General features: G+C 41.2%; 1 long non-coding RNA gene across 4 annotated transcripts in view; it reads right to left on the reverse strand.

Moving 5' to 3' along the window:
- The window catches only part of LOC310675040, a 123,533-nt gene extending 103,349 nt beyond the window's left edge, over nt 1-20,184 (reverse strand). For 2 of the 4 annotated variants that reach the window (XR_014509873.1, XR_014509874.1), the window contains exons 1-2: nt 19,974-20,184; nt 7,153-7,766 (exon numbers count right to left, since the gene is read on the reverse strand). This is a non-coding gene — a long non-coding RNA (uncharacterized lncRNA). The remainder of the gene's footprint in view (nt 1-7,152; nt 7,767-19,973) is intronic. The other 2 variants (XR_014509876.1, XR_014509875.1) reach the window with 2 other exon arrangements.
- Nucleotides 20,185-21,403: the final 1,219 nt, after the last annotated feature.

Below are 21,403 nucleotides of genomic sequence, written 5' to 3' on the forward strand. Positions count from 1 at the left end.
GAACCCAGCCAACTGTGCAGAGGGAAGCGTTTACATCCATTGCTCCAACCACTTTGCTCCTGGCCCTACCTACCATTGGCATGCGGCCTCCAGAAGGGCTGTCCATGACAGAAAGTGGCCCCTGAGCTGAAAAGGGTTCTCTGTCCCTGCATTACTCTACAGAATAAGACCTAAATTGTGTCAGAGCCCTTGCCATGACCTAATTAACTGGAATTTCCGGGTGAATAATATTTGCACATGCCTTGCTCCCTGGGGAGGATTTCTTTAGCATCCATGTGGCTTATAAGATGATGACTGTTCACATATCAGAAAACAGGAAAGCAAAGGTATGGGTGTTTTCAGAATACTGATCATCAGATGAAGAGAAGGAACAGAATACTCTCTGACCACCTTAAGAACACAATAAGGTTGGATGTGGTAGGTGTGTAGGGAAGCTAGTAATGGAGATAGTTTAAGCGGCAATCCTATAGTCCCCTGCCTGGAAAGAAGGACAATGGAATTTAAGTCTGAACAGACAAGAGCTTCAGATGTCTGCTATATAACAGAAGGAAGGGCACTCTGCAGGACAGAGACCAGAGCAGAAAATGCAGTTACTGGCAGTCGCTGCCCTATGATATTCTACAGGGTGAAATGCCATAAGTAGAATTTCTCCAGATGATCTCACTGATCTTATGGGTCTACAGAGGGACAGCCAGTCTTTCAGGTAACCTTGTCCCTGTTGGGATACTGCCAGGGAGACAAAGTCCATCATGACTCCACGTCGTCTCTGGACATCCATCGATCTCCCGCAGGCACACAGTATCAGCAATTAGCGACATGAGCTCCAGAAATAGCTTGCCACATTCCACAGCCGATGCACACTCTATCAGCAGATAATGCACAGCGAAAGATGCACCCAGGAGAGCATTATTTACAAGTTTATTTCTGCGTTGATCAGAACAAAGAAAAACATGACTGCCTGCTTCAGTGTTCCGGCACCAAGAGAAAACGAAAGCAAAGACACAACAAAAACATCCTGTGAAAACAGGAAATACGCAGGCTGTGACACAAACATCCTGCTCCCTTTTAAGGTGGAACGGAAATATCCTAACATCCCCAAGTTATGAGCTTTAGGAACATGACAAACAGATGAATGTCTGAAGGATCAGTTTCTCGTCATTTTTTTGGTAGCAGTGTTGAATAACAAGTTACCCAAAAGCAACTCATGAACTTTGATATGGAAGATAAACATCAAAAATCTGTACTTTAAGAAACCAAACCTGTATCTCACCCAGAAACTATCTTCACTTTTCTAGTTGTTCATTGCCTTCATGTAGTAAAGCCTTCTGAGTTACTACCCGTTTCAAAAAGAAAAAAGAAAAACATTGCAGAAGCATAATATACCAGAGGCTCAAATTCAATGATCTACTTTCTCATCTATTTGTAGTAAGTTCAGGGCATGACCAGCCTTCCCCAGTCTGGTGCCCTTCATATGTTTTGGGCTACAACTCATCCTCAGCCAGAATGGCCAAGGATTGGGGATGGTGGGAGTTTTAGGCCCCAAACCATCTGGTGGGCACCTACTTGGCAAAGGGTAGTGTTTATAGTAAGCCAAGCACGTCCAACTCCCAAGAAACTGTGATCTACTCATAGTATAAAAAGACCGGCTGTGATCTATCCATTGTCATTGCCAGTAGTTGCTGAGCTTTTTTTAGGGAAGACTTGACCAAAGTTGTTGAGCTTTCTTTTTTTTTTTTTACTACAAAAATGAAACACTATCTTGATACCACAATCGATCCAATACACCCCCGCGATCGATGAGTCAAGCAAGATCGACCTGTTGGACATGCCTGTAGTAAGCCATGTCTGAAATGTTGAAAATAATTATATACCGGTACTTTAAAAAACAACACTAAAGCGTTCAAAGTTGTGTGTCTGTAAAAACAACAACAATAACCTGGTATTACAATGAAGGTGTGGGATAGAATGCAAGGCAATTTCAATATAACGAAATGAGATGGGGTGAGGAAAGATTCTCATTGCTTTAATTAGCTGGAGCTAAATTCAGGCACCTTTGCTGCAGAAAACTATTTCAATGGCGAGAAGGAAGATGGTAAAATATCTCCCTGGTAAGAGTAAGCTTGCTGGAGGGATGGTTTTGCTTAGTAATAAATCCAGGAATGCAAAGCAAAACAGGGCCTCTTCAAGCTCACAAGAAGCTTGATATCTAAATTCCAGTGCAAAGCAGGCTGCAGCTAATCAGCTTTCCTGCCCTGATAGGTGTGCTGCTGCAGACCATGGAATTGCTCCGGAGAGGTTCACAAATTCATGCATGGCTCATGGGAATGGTAATAAGACACCAAAGCTTCCACCTCTAGGTCACCAGCTTGAATGCATCTCAGGGAAACATGAAGCAATTTTTATAATCATCATCATAAAGAAACAGTGCAGAGTTTCTTGAACTTTCTTAACTCATCATTGCATTAAAGCATTGCAAACGTAATCTTTTAACCAGGTGACTGTTCGGGGAGCCATTAAAATGAGCTGCGAGGTTGTCAGTTTTGTTTGCTTTATTCCCTTGAGCGTGTCTTGCCTGTTGCAGAATCAACCACAGTATATTATTTCTAATAGACTCGGCGCAGATGCAGAAACACCGCGTCTCAAAATGTGTGTATGGGCAATTGCACCTGCACACTGCACTGATTTCTGATATTACACTTGTGTAGCAATCAATGTGCCTCATTGTACCCAATGATTCAATGGTGCAGTACAGCACATGCAGTTCATACGGCAATACATTGCCAGTCCCCAGTGTTCTGTCCTCTTGTTACACTTTATCACTGTTGTTGGTAGAAAATAAGAAATTGGGAACTTTGGCTTCAGAAAAAGGCGACAGGAGGGGACTTGCCAGGCAAGAAGCTACTATGTTAGGCTCTAACTCCCCTCCAAGCCTGGCCTGGGATATTTGAGAATGGCAAAAATGAGGAGGATTCAACCCTAGAGGGGAAAGACCTGGGGCAAGTGGGAAAAGGGATGGAGTGGCCATTCATGTACAGTGGTATCTTGGGTTACAGACGCTTCAGGTTACAGACTCCGCTAACTCAGAAATAGTACCTCAGGTTAAGAACTTTGCTTCAGGGTAAGAACAGAAATCGTGTGGCGGTGGCGCTGTGGCAGTGGGAGGCCCCATTAGCTAAAGTGGTGCTTCAGGTTAAGAATAGTTTCAGGTTAAGAACGGACCTCCGGAACGAATTAAGTTCTTAAGCTGAGGTACCACCATACATACATATATAAATTAGTATCTGCAAATGCTAGGCAAATTGTGTCTTCTTTTGTCTGCCTATCCTTTTTCAGTTTTGTGTGTGTGTGATGCATAAGTCACCATACTAAATACAGATGGTGGAGGCAAAGGATGCAACATAGCGTAAAAGGATGGGTCCATTTCTCCACTCCCAGCTCCCTAGAGGACCTATGTAATGTCATGAACAATGACAAATTTCCAACTATGAAGAAATACTAAAAGGTTAGAAAATGTGGCAATGCTCTTATAATTGTATACCCACATGAACATGGTGAACTATTCTACAACCACACACTTAAGCCACTAGAATTATAAATAACTATAGGAGATACATTAATGGAGCACCATGCATTATGACACATGGACAAATTTAATTTTGCCCTATCTATAACTTCCTCTCCTTCCCATCAATCATGGTCGTGTTTCCAGGTTTTAAAAAAATTATACCATGAACGTTAAGTGTTCAGTTAAGATTATTATATATTACTTTCCTTGCACATAAATACAGAGGCCATGATCTTGCCAGTGGCTATTGATTCTTTTTCCATTCCTTTCAACCTCCGACGCACCCTTGCAACCTGTAAACAAATCAGAGGCTGTGCAGGTTCTTATCCCAGAAGACCCACTGCAAACACAATTATGTTGGCTGTATTTTAGACCAATCTAACTTAAAAGAAGGAAGTTGTGAATAACTGTAAGTATGGGAAACACGGGGAGAGAAAAAGTGAGGAGGTAAGGCTTGAAAAGGAGAACAGTTTTGGAATAAGTGAAAATGAAGTATGGAGTAGCGTAGCTGGAGACTAATCTCCTCCTTCCAGTCCCTGGATTCTTAGATTGGTTTGGAACAAGCTAAGCTACTTTCCACCCAAATTAGGAAATTTGGCTCAGAATAAACTGATCTGAGTTAAATCAGACCTGCATCTCAATTGCTTATTTAGCAGGGCAGCAACAGTCGCAGAAAAACAATTTAGATTGTTGGGATACAATAACTGACCCATCCCCTCTTCTGCTTTGATCAAAACCTCTCTCTCTCTCTCTCTCTCTCTCTCTCTCACACACACACACACACACACACACACCACTGCTTTTAAGTAAGAATAGAAACATTGAGAGAACTGCAGTATAAACTAAAGGAGCCGTGATTACAGATTTTCCATGACTGTGGTTGTGGTAACTTCAGTATTAATGAACGCATCCCATATAGATGTGATATTTTGTATCTGGCAGTCCTGACATTGCTGTTTTCTAACTTTATCAAGGCTAAACACCATTTCGATTTTAAAATGAGAAACATTCTGGTTCGGTTCTTGTTTGACTGATTGTTATTAATTAGATTTCTTACCTTCCCTTTACCATAAGGTCCCAGGTCAAGTTACAACAACATATAAATATATTATTAAGGCCAGTTAAAACAATGTATGTGCATATGATTCTTCTGTTGCGCTTGAAAATAGAACTTCTCAAGTCCATCATTCCCAAGTAAAGTACTCATATAAAGGAGATGCAACTTAAGGACAATTTAGGCTCTGCATAACTCGTTTTAAAACATTTAAAACCACAAGAGGAAAAGGAACTGAATCTAGTCAATGATTGATTTGAAGGGGGAGGGTCTCCACTGCAAAACTGACATTGATGTATCATTTAATCTAACAGCACAACAACAAATCTTAAGGCAATCAATTTAAATGGTATTAATAGCACTATACAAATTATTCAGCTTCTGCCTTAATTTAGGAGGTTGGCTTCATATTTCTCCTGCAAATTTATCAAATAATTACTACTACCTACAGTGAGGGGTTTAACGGTTTCTCCATTGTCCCTTTCATGCACCAACATCTCCACAGTATTTATCTGCCTAAGATGCAACTCTGTGCCTTTCTTGTGTAAACTACTTCTGTTTTGGCATCTCTGAGCAACTGGCAACCAGCATCACTCAGATCCATTGCATCTTAATCCAACTGGAGCTCTGCTCTGTTTGTATCATCTCCTTTGATCTCCTAAGTCAAGAATGAGCAAAGGTCAAAACCTCCCCATTCTAGGGCCAGCCTTTGTTCATCTACAACATGCATTCTTATGCAAGTTGGACACATCTCAGCCTTTATGGAAATCATTCATATAAAGATGGGATATTTCCCCCCTCTTGACTTTACTGACAATTGGATCCAAGGCCTGATCACTTTCCAATATATTCAATTGAGTGTGAAAGGGGGAAAGGAAATGGTGCTTCAATAAATTCCTCAGAAGGCAGTCACTTTGGGAGCAAGCTCACAAAGGTTGAAGTGTCTCAAAAATAGGAACATTTTCCAAACCATTGTAGTGCTGACGCCACTGGGGAAACCCAGCCAGATGGACAGGGTATAAATAATAACATCATCTTCTCCCGTTACAGCTCTTAACATTTTTCTTAGTTCGTTCCCTCCACTCTAGAGGAACTTGTTGGAAACAAGGTGAGCTAAAGGAAGTTCACCAGTCACTACTGATAACGGCATGCTACATGACCACAGCAAGCATGCACACTAAAGCAAATGACACAGTAAGATTCAGGTAGGTGTTGGTCTGATGCAGTCAAAATATATATAAAAATAAATAAAATGTCCAGTCACACCTTAGAGACAAACTAAGTTTGTTCTTGGTATAAGCTTTCATGTGCGTGTTGCATTAGCCTGCTGCTTACACACCCTATATTTAAAACACATTTGAAGCACATTATTCCCCCCCCAAAAAACATTGGGAACTGTAGTTATTTTGGGGTTTCTGAAAATTGTAGCTCTTTGAAAGGTAAACTGCAATTCCCGGGATTATTTGGGGGGGCGGGGAATAATGCACTTTGAATGTGCTTTACCTGTGTGGTACATCCACAGCATTGCAGTCAATGCAAACCGTACCCCGACGGCTATTCTGCCTACTAGAGGTAGTGTTTAAAAATCTTTTCTTACCATTGTGCTAATGAGCTTACTATCCATTCACCATGAATTTTTAGTGAGGTTTCTTCATTAAAGAATCAGCAACATTACAAAACATCAGTGCAGAGCTATTTGTTTGCAGCGCCGCTGTCATCAACCACCGAGAAGGCTTTTTGTTTGTTTGTTGCATTTTGTTTTCCTTTGCAGTATAGGGAGGAAATTAGCCACATCCCTGAACTGCGCTAAACCTTGTCAATAAACAACATTACAAGACACAAAATCATTACATCTGCTAGCCTCATTGCACATGCAATGAGAAAGGCCTGTGCTATAATCTAGCTTAGATACCGAGGAGTGGGGAGGGAGGCATACGTTTCTGAAGAGGGAAAGGAGGGAGACAAGACATTTGTGATGCTTATCAAGAAGCACAGCCTCACTCTTATATAAGAGAAATCTGATGCAATTTCCTAAAATCCTTATTATATATCAAGGACAAAGAGAAGTTAACTGGTGCCCAAGCTGGATCAAAATTGTGCTGGCGCCTTCTTGCCTGCTCGAGTGTCTTAAACCGACCATGCATCATAAGTAAATTGTCCACTTTAATCAAATTCCACCTGAATCTATGGTAGGGAGACTTGCAGGAGATGTGCAATATGTTGAAAAATGGAAATATCTGAAGTTCTAATCAGATCACTTTAAATGGAAAAGTAGTGATCACTAAAACCAAATGAAATTAGGCTGCAGTAAATAGGAGGTAGATTATTAGATAAAGACAGGGTGATCACAGGGAAAAAATATATTAGTACACTGAAAATGCCATTTGTTCAGAAGAAAATTCCTTCCTTTATTTCTAACCTTGCTAGATTTGGAATTTTATTTTGAAAGACCTATTTATCCATTCAGTTTTTCTCTGAAATATAGATGGAGAATTAATATGATATATAGGGTGTATTCTATGATTTCACTGACCTTATTAACCTTACATTTTTATACATCTGTAACAATGGGATCCAAGCTGTAGGGCCTTGGCATTTCTTCTTGCAATGAAAGGTGGTATCTAAATTATTTTTATAACCATTTTTGTTGTTTAGTCGTTTAGTCCTGTCCGACTCTTCGTGACCCCATGGACCAGAGCACGCCAGGCACTCCTATCTTCCACTGCTTCCCACAGTTTGGTCAAACTCATGCCGGTAGCTTTGAGAACACTGCCCAACCATCTCGTCCTCTGTCGTCCCCTTCTCCTTGTGCCCTCCATCTTTCCCAACATCAGGGTCTTTTCCAGGGAGTCTTCTCTTCTCATGAGGTGGCCAAAGTATTGGAGCCTCAGCTACAGGATCTGTCCTTCCAGTGAGCACTCAGGGCTGATTTCCTTAAGAATGGATGTGTTTGATCTTCTTGCAGTCCATGGGACTCTCAAGAGTCTCCTCCAGCACCATAATTCAAAAACACCATAGAAGCTAACAATAGTTGGTCTAAGGTTGGTGTGTTTTCTACATTTCGGCTTCTTACATTCTCATTGATAAAAATCTTCTCTTACAACACCTGAAGCACAATGTGAGCCTGGAAGATTCAAGGGGCAAAGCCTGAGGCAGAAGCAAAAATAAGTCAGAATATTCTACTAAATTCTATAGCAGACAAGATCTGGAACACAAATGGTACATCTATCACACATCCTATCCATATGGGCTCAATACCAATTCAATACCATTGCTGGTAGGCCAAATCACTTGAAGATAGAACCAAGGTTTTAACCTGAGGTACTTCATTATTAGAGTCTCAGCTATTGGCCATTGTGGTATTCAACATACATGGAGATCCAGAGATGTGACTAATGAGCCTCAAACAGAGTTGACATTTTCACATGCATTCGATATCTTACAAAATTATGGTACTAATGTTCTCTTTTTAAAATTTAATTGTTAGCAAGTGTCTGATTCGCCTGAAATTAGCTGAACTGTAGAAGTTCACATTATCACATGAGGGGCCAGGAGACATGACATGGCCTCTGCAACAGAACTAAATGCACATTCCTGCAACCCTAGTCGATCCATGTTCCCTCTTAGCATGACTGCACCTTAGGAGAAGTCAGTTACTTCTTCCACAGGTATCTTGCTGCTTAAATCTAAGGTTCAAACAACAGTAACAACAACAACATACCGTATATGTGTGCCTGGAAAATGGGGGAGAGGAAATCTGTGGCACTCCAAATGTTACTGCTACTACTACATTACTCCCTGATTGCTGGCTGTGTTGGCTGGGGCTGACGGGAGATGGAATTTAGCAGTATCAGGAAGGCTATAGGCTTTCCATTCTAGCTGTAGAAGAATTCCATCATGATACTAAAGGAGCTGCAATGCAAATGGATCCTGACTAAATCCAAATGCACAGATTTTCTGCAGAAATCCACTGTTTGGGGTTGGGAAACTGGAATTAAAAATTGAATTCCTCATCCAGGACAGCTGTTTACTGTCCTGTCGGACAGTATCAGTATTAGTATTAGTATTAGTATTATGCAGGAAGGAACACTAGGTCCCTGTTGGCAGTTTATACCAGGAAAGATAAGTATACTACCAAAATTCAGAGATAGGATATGCTTAACTGGTACTTTTAACCCCCTATATTAGAATTAACTGGATAGGCCCTTTGGATTACAGTTGCCAAGTAACTTTTTAGAATGGCACCAAAAAGTTCTAAAATGTTTGAACACTTGGTGTTTTAAACCCCCTAAGGTTTAAACATTGATTTTTACCAGATGTTACTTAAAATATTGTTGAAAAGCATTTGCAGTGAGCCAAGCATGGATCAATTGAAGAGAACATCACCGACCTGTGAGTTTGCTAGCAGCTCAGATTTGATACGAAGGGGATCAATAGAACTGCTTAAATCAATATAGCCTTTCTGAATGGGGCTGTTGACTCAGCAAAATTTAAATAAAGTTTCTACTTTTTTGCTTAAAAAAAAGCCCTAATTGATTAACACACTGCATAATTTTTTTTCTAGATAAACACAGTCAATTCCCAACTAAAACACATGCTCAAAAAAACAAGTGATTAAATGCAGGCATAGGATATAAATGACATTTGTTGCAACAGGTGGAAATCAAGCTAAGATGTGCCATGTGGGGCAATCCTAATCTAAAAACAGATTATGAGTATTATGAATGTTTCCATGTCCTCTAATGAAACACTATATGAGTACCCAGAAAACAATACCTTTCTTAAAAGAAAAAGGGAAAGAAACCCTTTCTGGTAAAATGCACTACAGTTGCAAGAACACCAAGAACTACCCTCTTGTAGTACGCTTGTCACTTGACCTAGGAAGAGCCTTCTGAATCAGACCAGTGACCAATCTAGCCCAGCATCCTGTTCTCATTGTGACCAGTCATCTGGCTTATGGGAAGCCCACAAGCAGGACCCAAGTGCTCTCCCCACCTCGGCTTCCGGTAACTGGTATTCAGAAGCGTGCTTAGAAGGGTTGGTGGAAGGTACAGGGAGTTTTCCCAAACTGCAGTGACCCCCACTGTTGCTCCTAAGCACTAAGTAAGTGGAATAGGGGAGTGTTTGTGAGGCTGGTATGAATGACTTTGGTGGGGCATGGGAGGGTGGGTGAAGCTGAATTGCCTTACCCAATCTGATTGGCTTCAGATTCCCACTCGCCCACCCCAGTTTTGATGAGGGCAAGCAGCGGAAATGTCAATTTAATCCAAGGAGGACCTGGGCAGACTTGCTCCTTCCATCAATGCGGTTTTTCATTTGCCCCACCGTTTCCCCCAGGGAAACCCGTTCTTTACCTCTGAACCAGAGCAAATGCCAGTCCACAGAAAACCTCGGTGACGTTTGCTTCGATTCAGTGGTAAAGAGCAAGGTGGCAGAACAAGTGGCAGTGTGGATGAGCTCTTAGTCAATGGAGCAGTGATGATCAATGAGATATCCCTGGTCCAGAAAAGAAACAGCCCATGAGCTCACAGGTTTCATTTCAGAATAGGAACTGGTGCTGAGATTTGATCCAAGGAGAAAGAATCCCTAACTAAAGGTGAGATGTATCTTTATTCTAGTTATGTGCTTTAGTTACCTCACTGGACTTTTTAATGACATGGTACAAGTGGAATTGATGCTTTTTAATTATGGTGCTGGAGGAGACTCTTGAGAGCCCCATGGACTGCAAGAAGATCAAGTTTATCCATTCTGAAGGAAATCAGCCCTGAGTGCTCACTGGAAGGACAGATCGTGAAGCTGAGGCTCCAATACTTTGGCCACCTCATGAGAAGAGAAGACTCCCTGGAAAAGACCCTGATGTTGGGAAAGATGGAGGGCACAAGGAGAAGGGGACAACAGAGGACAAGATGGTTGGACAGTGTTCTCAAAGCTACCAGCATGAGTTTGACCAAACTGCGGGAGGCAGTGGAAGACAGGAGTGCCTGGCGTGCTCTGGTCCATGGGGTCATGAAGAGTTGGACGCGACTAAACGACTAAACAACAACACAAGCGGAAGTGGGAGGGAAGACAGAGGAGTTTCAGCAAAATGTCTCAAGTTGGTTGTGCAATCCCTCATGGCTATTTGAAAAAGGATCTGCATTACTGAGAGGGGAGAGAAGAAGGGCCTATCGAGTTCTTCAACAGTGCTGGATACATTTCCCACCCACATTTACACCCACTATTTATTGTTTATTTAACCCCACAGGAGCAATACAGGGCAGATCTATATTACTGTACTCTGAAGTGCACTTGAAATTCTTGACGTTTAAGAGCAAGGCAGGTTATTATTTTATTTTTCTGCAAGATTTTAGTTGCTGAACTGGGAAAAGGCAGCAGCAATGTGTAAGTGTGTGTGTTTTAAAAGCAGGTTTTGGACATCTCTGTTGGATACTGACCAGAGCTCTTTGTGGGATTTTGGTCAGGCTGCTCTCCCTGCCACCCCCACCCCCCACTGGCCCACTCCTGAAATCTCTCAATAGATGTATGTATGCATGTCTCCTTATAAATAGTTTTCATTTAACTTTGTGTCAGTGAAGCTTTTAGTGGCTTACCAGTCTGTTCCTGAATTGACTTATGTAACATGAAGCAAAAGATGACATGGGGAAATGTGATTTGAAATGCTTATATAACAATTAGTGTGGGGGAAAGCCAATCATAAGGAAAATGCCTAGCCATTAAAAAGTTTGGCAAGGTTACTAAAGAACATAACAAGGTCCAAAAATGTTTTGCATTGAGAATCAGGTGTTATATTGTTAAAGAAAATGCTTTTGCACTGACTTTGTGTTGCAACATGTTGCAATTTCCCCTAGCTGCTTCTCAACAAACCTCCTCTGAAGGGTAGAAGAGTCACTGCCTAATTAATCATTTCTGCCCCCTGCACTTCCTATAAAGATTTGCAGAAAGCCATGTCCAGAAATCCATGTGCCTGCATTCTCACATGTGAATTGTACTCCTCAGAGTGCCAAATATTTTATGCTTATCCTCTTCTGGAACAACTCCAGTGTTGTGTGACTTCCCCAACCAGTAATAGCTAACTAATTATTACACCCTGAACTTTTCAAATGCAAAACTTTTTTCTCTTCTTTTTTGCAATTAACCTTTAGTGGAAATAAATGGATGTGCACTCACATAACGGTTACATTTGATGGATCTGGCTCCTGTGGAATGTTTTGCAGAATAGCTGTTAATTCTCTGAAGCAGTCATTTTGATTATTATTATTATTATTATTATTATTATTATTATTATTATTATTTACTTTGCACTTTGTTCTCTAGGCAATGGAAATAGTCTTTGTGTGGCTTGGTTTTCTTCAGAAGTTGGGGGACTGGTGGAGAAACAGAAGAACATAAGAAGGGCCTAATCCAGCAGGCTCTCACAGCAGCCATGCGGGTGCGCTGGGGAAACTCATAAGCAGAACCTTAGTGTGACTACAGTCTCCTATGCATTGTTCGCCTAAGACAATTTGCCAGAACATGAAGAATGCCCCAGCAGCACTGGCTGTACAACATTCACCAGGATTTAGGGGTACACTAAATATCAACAGCTTTACTGACTCTCACAAACACTCTGCCGAAATAATAATTTAATTTAATTTAATTTAAAATTTAATTTATTTTAATTTAATTTATTCATTCACTCCTACCCTGCCCATCTGGTAAAACAACGATAAAACTTCAAGCATTAAAAACTTCCCTACACAGGGCTGCCTTCAGATGTCTTCTAAAGTCAGATAGTTGTTTATTTCCTTGACATCTGATGGGAGGGCATTCCACAGGGTGGGCGCCACTACCAAGAAGGCCCTCTGCCTGGTTCCCTGTAACCTCACTTCTCACAGCGAGGGAACCGCCGGAAGGCCCTTGGCATTGGACCTCAGTGTCCGGGCTGAACGATGGGGGTGGAGACACTCCTTCAGGTATACTGGGCTGAGGTCGTTTAGGGCTTTAAAGGTCAGCACCAACACTTTGAATCTGAAACACTTTGAAAGCTATCACTTGTGTCCCTGGTTAACTCAGGTTGATCCTGTGAAGGGGCAGAACAATTAAGATAGGGATAGGGTGAGAGTACTGAGGTAGTAGAAGAAGAGTGAGGAAAACATGACCCTCTAGACCCTCAACACAAAACCCGTGAGCCACACACTGAATTAACTTTCCATATCGTAAATTAAAGTGTTTGCAACATAGTTAATATTATTTAATATATACAATTAATATATGTAATTGAATATATATAATTAAATTTTCTCTCTCTATATATATAATTTAATATAATTAATTTTATATATATATATATAATTATAAATATATATACACTACACACACACAATTAATTTATTTAATATACTTATTACACAATACACAAACAGATTAGCAACGGAAACACTGAGTTCCTGTCAGGATAAAAAGGTGGGGTATGAATAAATACAACAACAACAACAACAACAACAACAACAACAACAACAACAACAACAACATGATTTTAGAAGGCTTTCAGTCAAAAGGATGGAAGACTCTTGTGCAGACAGCCCATGAGGGAGAAGTGTCAGTCAATGAACTTGGAGACAAGGAGTTCAATTCCTCTCTCAGCCATGAAGCTCACTGGGGGACTTTGTGCCAGTCACTCTCTCTCAGCCTAACCTACCTCACAGACTTACTTACTTCTGAGTAGACATGGTTAGAATTGTAGCCATTAGCCACTTTGTAAACTTTAGGTGCCACAACATTTTGTTGTTTTTGCTGTAAAAGACTACAAGGGCTACATCTCTGGAAATTACTTTGAAAGGGAACACACAGAGAAGGGAACTATCTGTAGATATCTGTTGATGGCTGATACATATGTGAGATTACAGGCGATGATATATGTACCAGAACCTTATATTTCTGCATCAGTGGACAAAGAAATGGAAGACATAGTTCTGCAAAATACACCATTTGTAGTGGAATGGAAAATCCCAGATGAAAGTGTGAATGACTGGCAGAATGGATTGAAGCAGGTCCAAACCTCTCTAATTCCATGCACCACTATTTGGCTCACACCCACCATTTCCACAGTGACAAATGCACCCATTCCTGCTTGCCACCATACATAAAAGCTTGTTGCTATGTAACATGTCTGAACAATCCACACAAGTGGAAATTCTGGTGCTCAATCATGGCAAATACTAAATCCCTAGAGGGAATTTTCATTTTTTTTATTCCACTTTCCTAACCCCAAACAGTAGGTTTCTAAGGAAAATTCACCTCCCCTTTAGAATTTTAGCTGGTTCCATTTGCTCTTCCATTCCTTCAGTAAACTCAGTGATTTGCATCAATCAAAGGCTCAGATGTTCTTGTGCATACACATTTCACTCAGAGTTACATTGCATCTAGGCTTTGCAATCCTACAGCCACTTAAACAGATACTTTTGCACAGGTGTGTTTTCCTTCTAGGCCAAAACTGGATCAAATACCTATGTTTTTTAAGTAATTCACATTCAAAATTCAACATAGTTTTGTTTTTTTAAAACTTATTCAACTTACATCCTACCCTTTCCCCTGAAAGAGCCTAAAACAGTTAAAAGTATTATCACAACCAGTGATTTCAAGGGTGTACATTTCAACCATCAAATGCCTAGCTAAACAAGTCAGTAATGAGGAAGACAGACACATCTCACCAGGAAGGGCAATCCACAAGCAAGGGGCCACCAGTGGAAAGTTCCTGTTATGGGTCAACACCAACCAGGCCTCGCCTGCCAATTGTAGGGTGTGAGGTGGTTGATACTGGGGAAGGAGCTCTTTTAAATAATTGCATACCAAGCCATTTAGGGCTTTATAATATGGTATGAACACCTTGGGGATGCGGCTGGTGCTGTGGGTTAAACCACAGAGCCTAGGACTTGCCAATCAGAAGGTCGGCGGTTCGAATCCCCATGACAGGGTGAGCTCCTGTTGCTCGGTCCCTGCTCCTGCCCACCTAGCAGTTTGAAAGCACGTCAAAGTGCAAGTAGATAAATAGGTACTGCTCCTGCAGGAAGGTAAACGGTGTTTCCGTGCACTGCTCTGGTTTCCCAGAAGCGGCTTAGTCATGCTGGCCACATGACCCAGAAGCTGTACACCAGCTCCCTTGGCCAATAAAGCAAGATGAGCGCCGCAACCCCAGAGTCGGCCATGACTGGACCTAATGGTCAGGGGTCCCTTTACCTTTATGAACACCTTGAATTGGGACTAATCATTGACAGCTAGTGCAACATCAGACTGCCCTAGCCTAGGAGATGCATTCTGCACTAGAAGTAAGCTTTGGACCATCTTCATGGGAAGCCCCACCTACAGCCATCAAATGAAAGGATACCAGAGCATGAACAAATGAGGCCAGGCTATCCCGATCCAGGAATGACCATAAGTGGCAAATCAGCATGGGCACTCCTAACCACTAAGGACAAGTTGGAACAAAGGAGTACTTGCAGACTACTAACCTATTCCTTTAGGCCAAAAGCCCTTAGTTATGGCTATAAGTGCTGCTCTTGCAGAGAAGAGTTCTGCCATGAAGTAGGCATCTATATCCTGAGAGGAGTTCACATTATGCCCATATAAAAGCCACCCACACCTCCCATTCTGGCCACAATAAGCCAGCAGGGCATAGGAAGTGGCAATAGCTCCACCATGGATTCTGTTATCCATCACCATCATAGCTTGGACAAGCTATGTGTGGTTCACACCAATTTTTTAAGAGGGTCCATAATATCATATTTTAAATATAAAAATATTTGCCCAAATCCACAATCTATTTCTGAGCAAAGCATTCCAACAACTGCCTTAGTGAAAGTTGAACCAATTGTAGTTTGCATTTATGGTTTATTATAGTCTTATGAGGACTTAAATGTTATCACCCCTTCTTAGCTAGAGGCATTACATGCACATCCCCATGTGGCTTCTTTTTACAAACTCAAGCTGGGACTGTGAGCATGGCACTCTTCCAGAAAGGTTAACATCCTTTTGATCAGTCATTCAGCTGATGGGCTAGATAAGAATAGCCAATGTAACCATCTTATAAAAGAAAATTACATGAATTATTAGGGATCGCGCTTATGAAATACCTGGCACTGTACCAAAGATGGGTTAGTAATCTAAAAGGTGCCTGCCATTTGAAAATTTAAAAATGCAAGAGTCCTGCATGCCCATAAACACTACTCCTTGCATTCAATTAAAACCTAGAATTTGTGGACAGGTTTCATACTTTATATACTCCTACCATAGAGATGCAAGTGGCTCTTGATTTTTTTGATCACACTGCTTGATATTTCTGTGTTAATATTTTGCTTAACATTGCAATGGATATTTATTGCACTTTGCTATTACTCATTTTTGGTTGTTATTTTATTAGTGTAATGTTTGGTTGTTATTTTATTAGTGTAATGTTATCGCAAGCAGTATATAACTTATACAAACAAACCAACAAGCTAAAGTCCTGTTACTCACCTATCCTTTCCAAACCTCTTGGCTTAGGAGGGACAGAAGCAAGACTAGCCTTCACAATGATGCAACACAGAGAGAGACACACACACACATACTTTTAAGTCATGAGGGACTCTGAACCCTCAACCCTCTTCAGTTAGTTTGAATTGCTCCAATGTATCAGTACATCCCACCTTAGGTAGGATTCCAAAGGGATCAATACTGTTCAAGTAGCCTAACAGTACTATTTGAGGGGGACTGCCTACTATCTCAAACAGTGAAAGCCAACAAGGTACCTGCCAAATGTTGCTGGACTCCATTTTCCATCATCCCTAACTATTGGTGAAGCTGGTGAAGCTCATGGGAGTTGTAGTCCAACAACATCTGGAGGGCACCAGGTTGACGTTCATGCATGTCATTCTCCTCAGTGTCCTAGCTATACATAGCATAGATATGTGAAAAGAATCCCTCCCTCCACAAACACATACGCAACACTGCTCACAAGGTCTATTTCTATAACCCATTTGGATATATTATACACTGTGAGTTAACCAAGAATTTAATTGCAAGCCAAAAGTTCATGGGCATTTTGTCAACTTTACATTCTGTCAAATATATTGCACATACAGAGGGGAAGGGGTGGAGAAGGGGAATGCAAGCTGTGTATTTTTGTGGCAAGGGGGGGGAGGGGAAGTGAATATAAATAAGAAGAACTTTTAAAATGTCAGTCAAGATTGGCCTGAATTCCAGAGATACGGAGCACCTGCAGATTCCACCAGCTTCGGCGGGTGTTTACATTTTTTGCAAGTCAGGCCACTTGGGCATAATATTAGCAGGTTATTTTCTCTCGCTTGGCAGCCGTGGCAGCTTCATCCCCTCTTATTATTCAAACCTCGGGAATTGTTTGCTTCCTTTGGTAATGAGACACTGTCCCCAATTCATAAGTGCATGATATATTCTTATTTCAGGAATGTGACAGAACATGAGAGATGCTGTCACTCTGTGCAATCTTCCCCAACCTTCCTGACCTACTGCAAAGAGGCAAAACAAAGGAAGGAAATGGATTGTTTTATGATTTGTTAGCAAGGGTGAAAAGAGCTAGTGCCGCAATCTGCAGATTTTATTTTTTTTTAACCACAGATACTCACTGGCAAGTGAGTATATTTGCAATATACTAAGGCTGAAGCTATAAAAGCTATTATTCCAGATTGCTCCAGAATATGTTATCTGAGGTTTTCCCAGCGCAATTATTCCAGAGTCAGATGGCTTCAGAATATGTGATTTGAGGTTTGTTTGTTTTTTGTCAAAATGTGGCATTGACTCACAGTTCAGTGACCTCTTTAAGTGGAATGCAAAAAATCCTCCATGTTGAAATTCATGGATCTTGTGTAGGCCTAATGATGTGAAAGTCACACCAAAAACTGAGACCAGAGAAACTGCGATACCTAATCAAATACCAGCTTAAATATTTAAGTCACAAATGATGTAAAGTTTGAATAGGAATGGGAAAATCTGTCTATTTCAGTTTCTCATTTTTCTAGTTTTTAAGTTCAGTTCTCCATGTTTCCAAATTAGTTTGTGATTTTTTTTAAAGTCTTCATGAAACTCCATCAGAATTGTAGTGCAAATTTCTCCTCATATGTACATTTTGGTATAATTTTTGTCATGTATATAGACGGACAAAGAGAGTGCATCATAATGCACCTTTGTATGTCATTTTTATCGATATGTACACTTCACCCCAATATATGCATTTTTGTATACATTGCAAGGCTGGAAAACTGTATATTGCAAAATTCAGAAAAGTGTGATTTTGAAGGATGAATGCATTTTGGTTTACACATTATTTCTGAAAGTGTGAATTCTATCATTTTGCATTTAGATGCAAACTGAATCAAATCTCTCCCCCATCCCTAGTTTTGAAATACACATTGCATGTATCTTTATTGCCTACCACATAGTTACATATCCAAAATGGTATGCACATTCCCCCTACCTCCAAAGAATCCTGGGAACTGTAGTTTATTTCTCACAGAATGACAATCCCTAGCAGCCTTAACAAACTACAGGTCCCAGGAGTCTTGGGGGTGGGAGCAAGTGTTCTTTTAAATGTTTGGTGGGTATGCAGCCCGGATTGATAGCAAAACCTTACGAAACAGTTTCTTAACCCTTTCCTTCCCAGCCATTTGCTTGCTCAAAATCACTCCCATTGCCCGTGTGTGTGTGTGTGTGTGTGTGTGCCCAACATAGGGAGATGAGCTATACATTTCTTCTTAACTGAAGAATGTCGTGCTTGAATATGGGAAATCCTAGTTCAAATCCCCAAACCTCTAGTGCTCCTCCAGGCTGGAGAGTGATATTCTGCTCTCCTGTGAAGCTCACTAGTAGCCTTGATCAAATCACTAGCTTTTCTTCCTGCCTGCATGAAGGGCAGGATGCATGTAAGACAAATGAATTCTTCACACAGGATTCAGCAAAGAGTTGTGAAGCCTCTTCTGCTGAGAAGTACTCTTGTAGATGCACTGTTGTAGAGCAGGAAGGGAGAACCTTCGAACCTTCAGGTGTTATTGGACTCCAACTCCCATCAGCCCCAGCTACCATGGCCAATGGTCAGAGATGAAGGGAGTTGTAGTCTAATGACAGCTGGAGGGCTCCAGGTACCCCACCCCTGCTGTACGTGCCATTTACATGCATGGATCTGTAGAAAAAGTAACCATTGTGAGGAAGGGGCGATAAACAAAGCTACAAAAGAGTTAAATGACTTACCATGAACATTATGGCAAAGACAATTTGAGGGACAGACTAGACTGATAGGGTTGTGTCTGTACCTCTTATTCCACAAACAGAGAAAACAGATCCCTATCCACAATCTAAATTATGACAATTAGTAGAAACAGAAGTATAAATAAGAAACTGATAATATGTATGAAATGGTGGCATAAGATGCCTGAATGAAGTCTGATGAAAATTTTTGCATGTCAGCTGTTGAGAATTTCTTGCAGAGACTATGTCGGGACTCTGCATAATCCTAGTTTTGCCCCACTTACAAGAATATTGGGCTTGGCAAGGACAGTTCTGTGGCGAATTTCTGCAAGGGGAAAACAGGGTGTCCTGAAATGACTGGATTTCTGCAAGAGGAAAATAGAAATGAGTTTATTCTGTCCAGGGGGCTAGCAGGGACAGAGAGCCATTCCTATGACGGGACAAGCAATGATCTAAAAATAAGCCAGCTAGTCAATCTGCTATGTCTCCCAGTTCCCAGCTTTGTAAACATGTGCCCTATTACGCTGTTTATGTGGACTTCCAGGTTTTCAACTAGGACAGCTGCAAATGGGAATGGCACCTTCTTCGGCACCCTGGGATATTTATTTATCTCACTCATCTTTGGGATTCAGTGTCATGGTTTTGTTATTTACACACAGCACCTTCTGAGATGGTAAATAAGATTTTGTTCCCCTCCTGTGTAAACAGTATACAGCCTGCAGATCTTCACAGATAAACAGCTGCATAGACGCTAATGGATATGTTTTGCAGAGTTGTAGGGTCATAAATCTAGGGCTCCTTGGCCCAGCCCTCTCTCCCACCCCGCAAAATAAAGGTCAAAATGTGCCCTGTAGGCTTAAAGAACAGCTTGTAAACTTCATTGCAACATGGCAGATAGATCGCTAAATAGCGCACGCAAGAGCAAAGTAAATTATTTCTGGGAAATGTACTAATGGTCAGACTGGAAGCTCCTGTCCTTTGGAAGAGTGAAAAACGCAGAGGAGGATTCCACAGGGACAGAATTCAGTGTAGAGCATAAGGAATGATGTGGAGTGATGGAAAGTTTGTCGTCTTCTTTTTTCATCGGGAGTTATTTTAAATGAGATTATAAATAGAAGCTCTTACCTTACAATAGCTTTGACAAATCCTCACTTCTCCAGGAGTTCAGCTGCACTGTGTGCATTCTCACGCTCTTCCTTTAAATGACCGTACTTGGGTAGTGCAAGTGGGCATCAAATTTCAAAGATAAGGGACAATTATGGAACAATAGGGCACTGCTCTGAAGAGGACAAGGCAGCTAAAGTATTCTGAAATGCAGGATGTCCACTGAAACAACAAAGCAAAACAGAATGCCTGGCTAGGCAATTCTCCAACATGATCTAAAACCTTTGGCTTGGCTCAGCTTTTTATGGGTGAAAGGCCATTTTTTAAAGAGACAGCTTCTGTTTTGAAATTTACATGTTGTGTGCAAAGCCTTATTTGCTCCTAAGCAGACATTTCATAAACATGTCAAGAAGGCTTCAGTGTAAGGCTCTGGAAAAGAGGAGGGGAACCCGCAGCCCTCCAGTGTTGCTGAACTACAATTCCCATCAGCCCCAGCAAGCATGGCCCATGGCTAAGAATGATGGGAATTGTAGTTCAGCAACTTCTAAAGGCCCACAGGTTTCCCACACCTGTTCTAGAATAATATTTATCAAGTTTTGAGTGGTGGCATTGCCAGCACTCTTTTTTCCTCATCAGGCAACTTATGGTGTTGGGGGCAGGAGAAAAACTTACCAGCATTCCTGCAGTCTCCCTTCTTCCGATAGACACCATTTTTGTTTTCTCAGAATGCTTCCATATTTATCTGCATATAGACTAGGGATAAGGAACATATGTCCAGATTTCAGTTATCTGGAATGATGCAAGCTAGAGTCCCACAACATCTGGAGGGTCCCAGATACCCAAATCCTGGTGTAGATTGATAGAAATTAGATTAATATCTGAACCAATCCTTAGATCAGCATTGCCCAACTTGATATCCTATGGATGCTCTAGACTATAGCTCCCATTATCCCCGATCATTATCAGTGCTGACCAGAGCAGATGGACATTGAAGTTCAAAACAACTGCAGGTTTGGAGAAGGATGCCTTAAAGTAAGTGAGATGGTAACTGTATTATTTGGCTACATATTTCAGGCAGAACCTGTAAGGAAGATGTGCTAATTTTTAATAAAACATCAGTTTGATTCATGATATTGCAATAGGGTTCTTTGGTTATATTACTCCAAGTGGCTTGGTTTCTCCTCCTCCTCCTCCTCCTCCTCCTCCTCCTGACCCCTCTACTAGGCTTTTAAAATGGCAGGCTGTCCTGTGCAAGAGAAGTATCTATTGAGCCTAAAAAACAATGCCCTCTGTTATCATTATGGCTGTTTGGAAAATCTCATGGAGAAGAATTACCCTGTGTAACCAGAGCACTGTCCCTCCCACACTGTCAGCTCAGCATTTGTTCCTATTTGAGGGAAAGAGGGAGGGAGGGTTCTTTGCTGGCTGAATGCACCGAGAGAGATGATACT

This window comes from Podarcis tiliguerta (assembly GCF_965153285.1).
Source record: "Podarcis tiliguerta genome assembly, chromosome: 3".
NCBI lineage: Eukaryota > Metazoa > Chordata > Lepidosauria > Squamata > Lacertidae > Podarcis > Podarcis tiliguerta.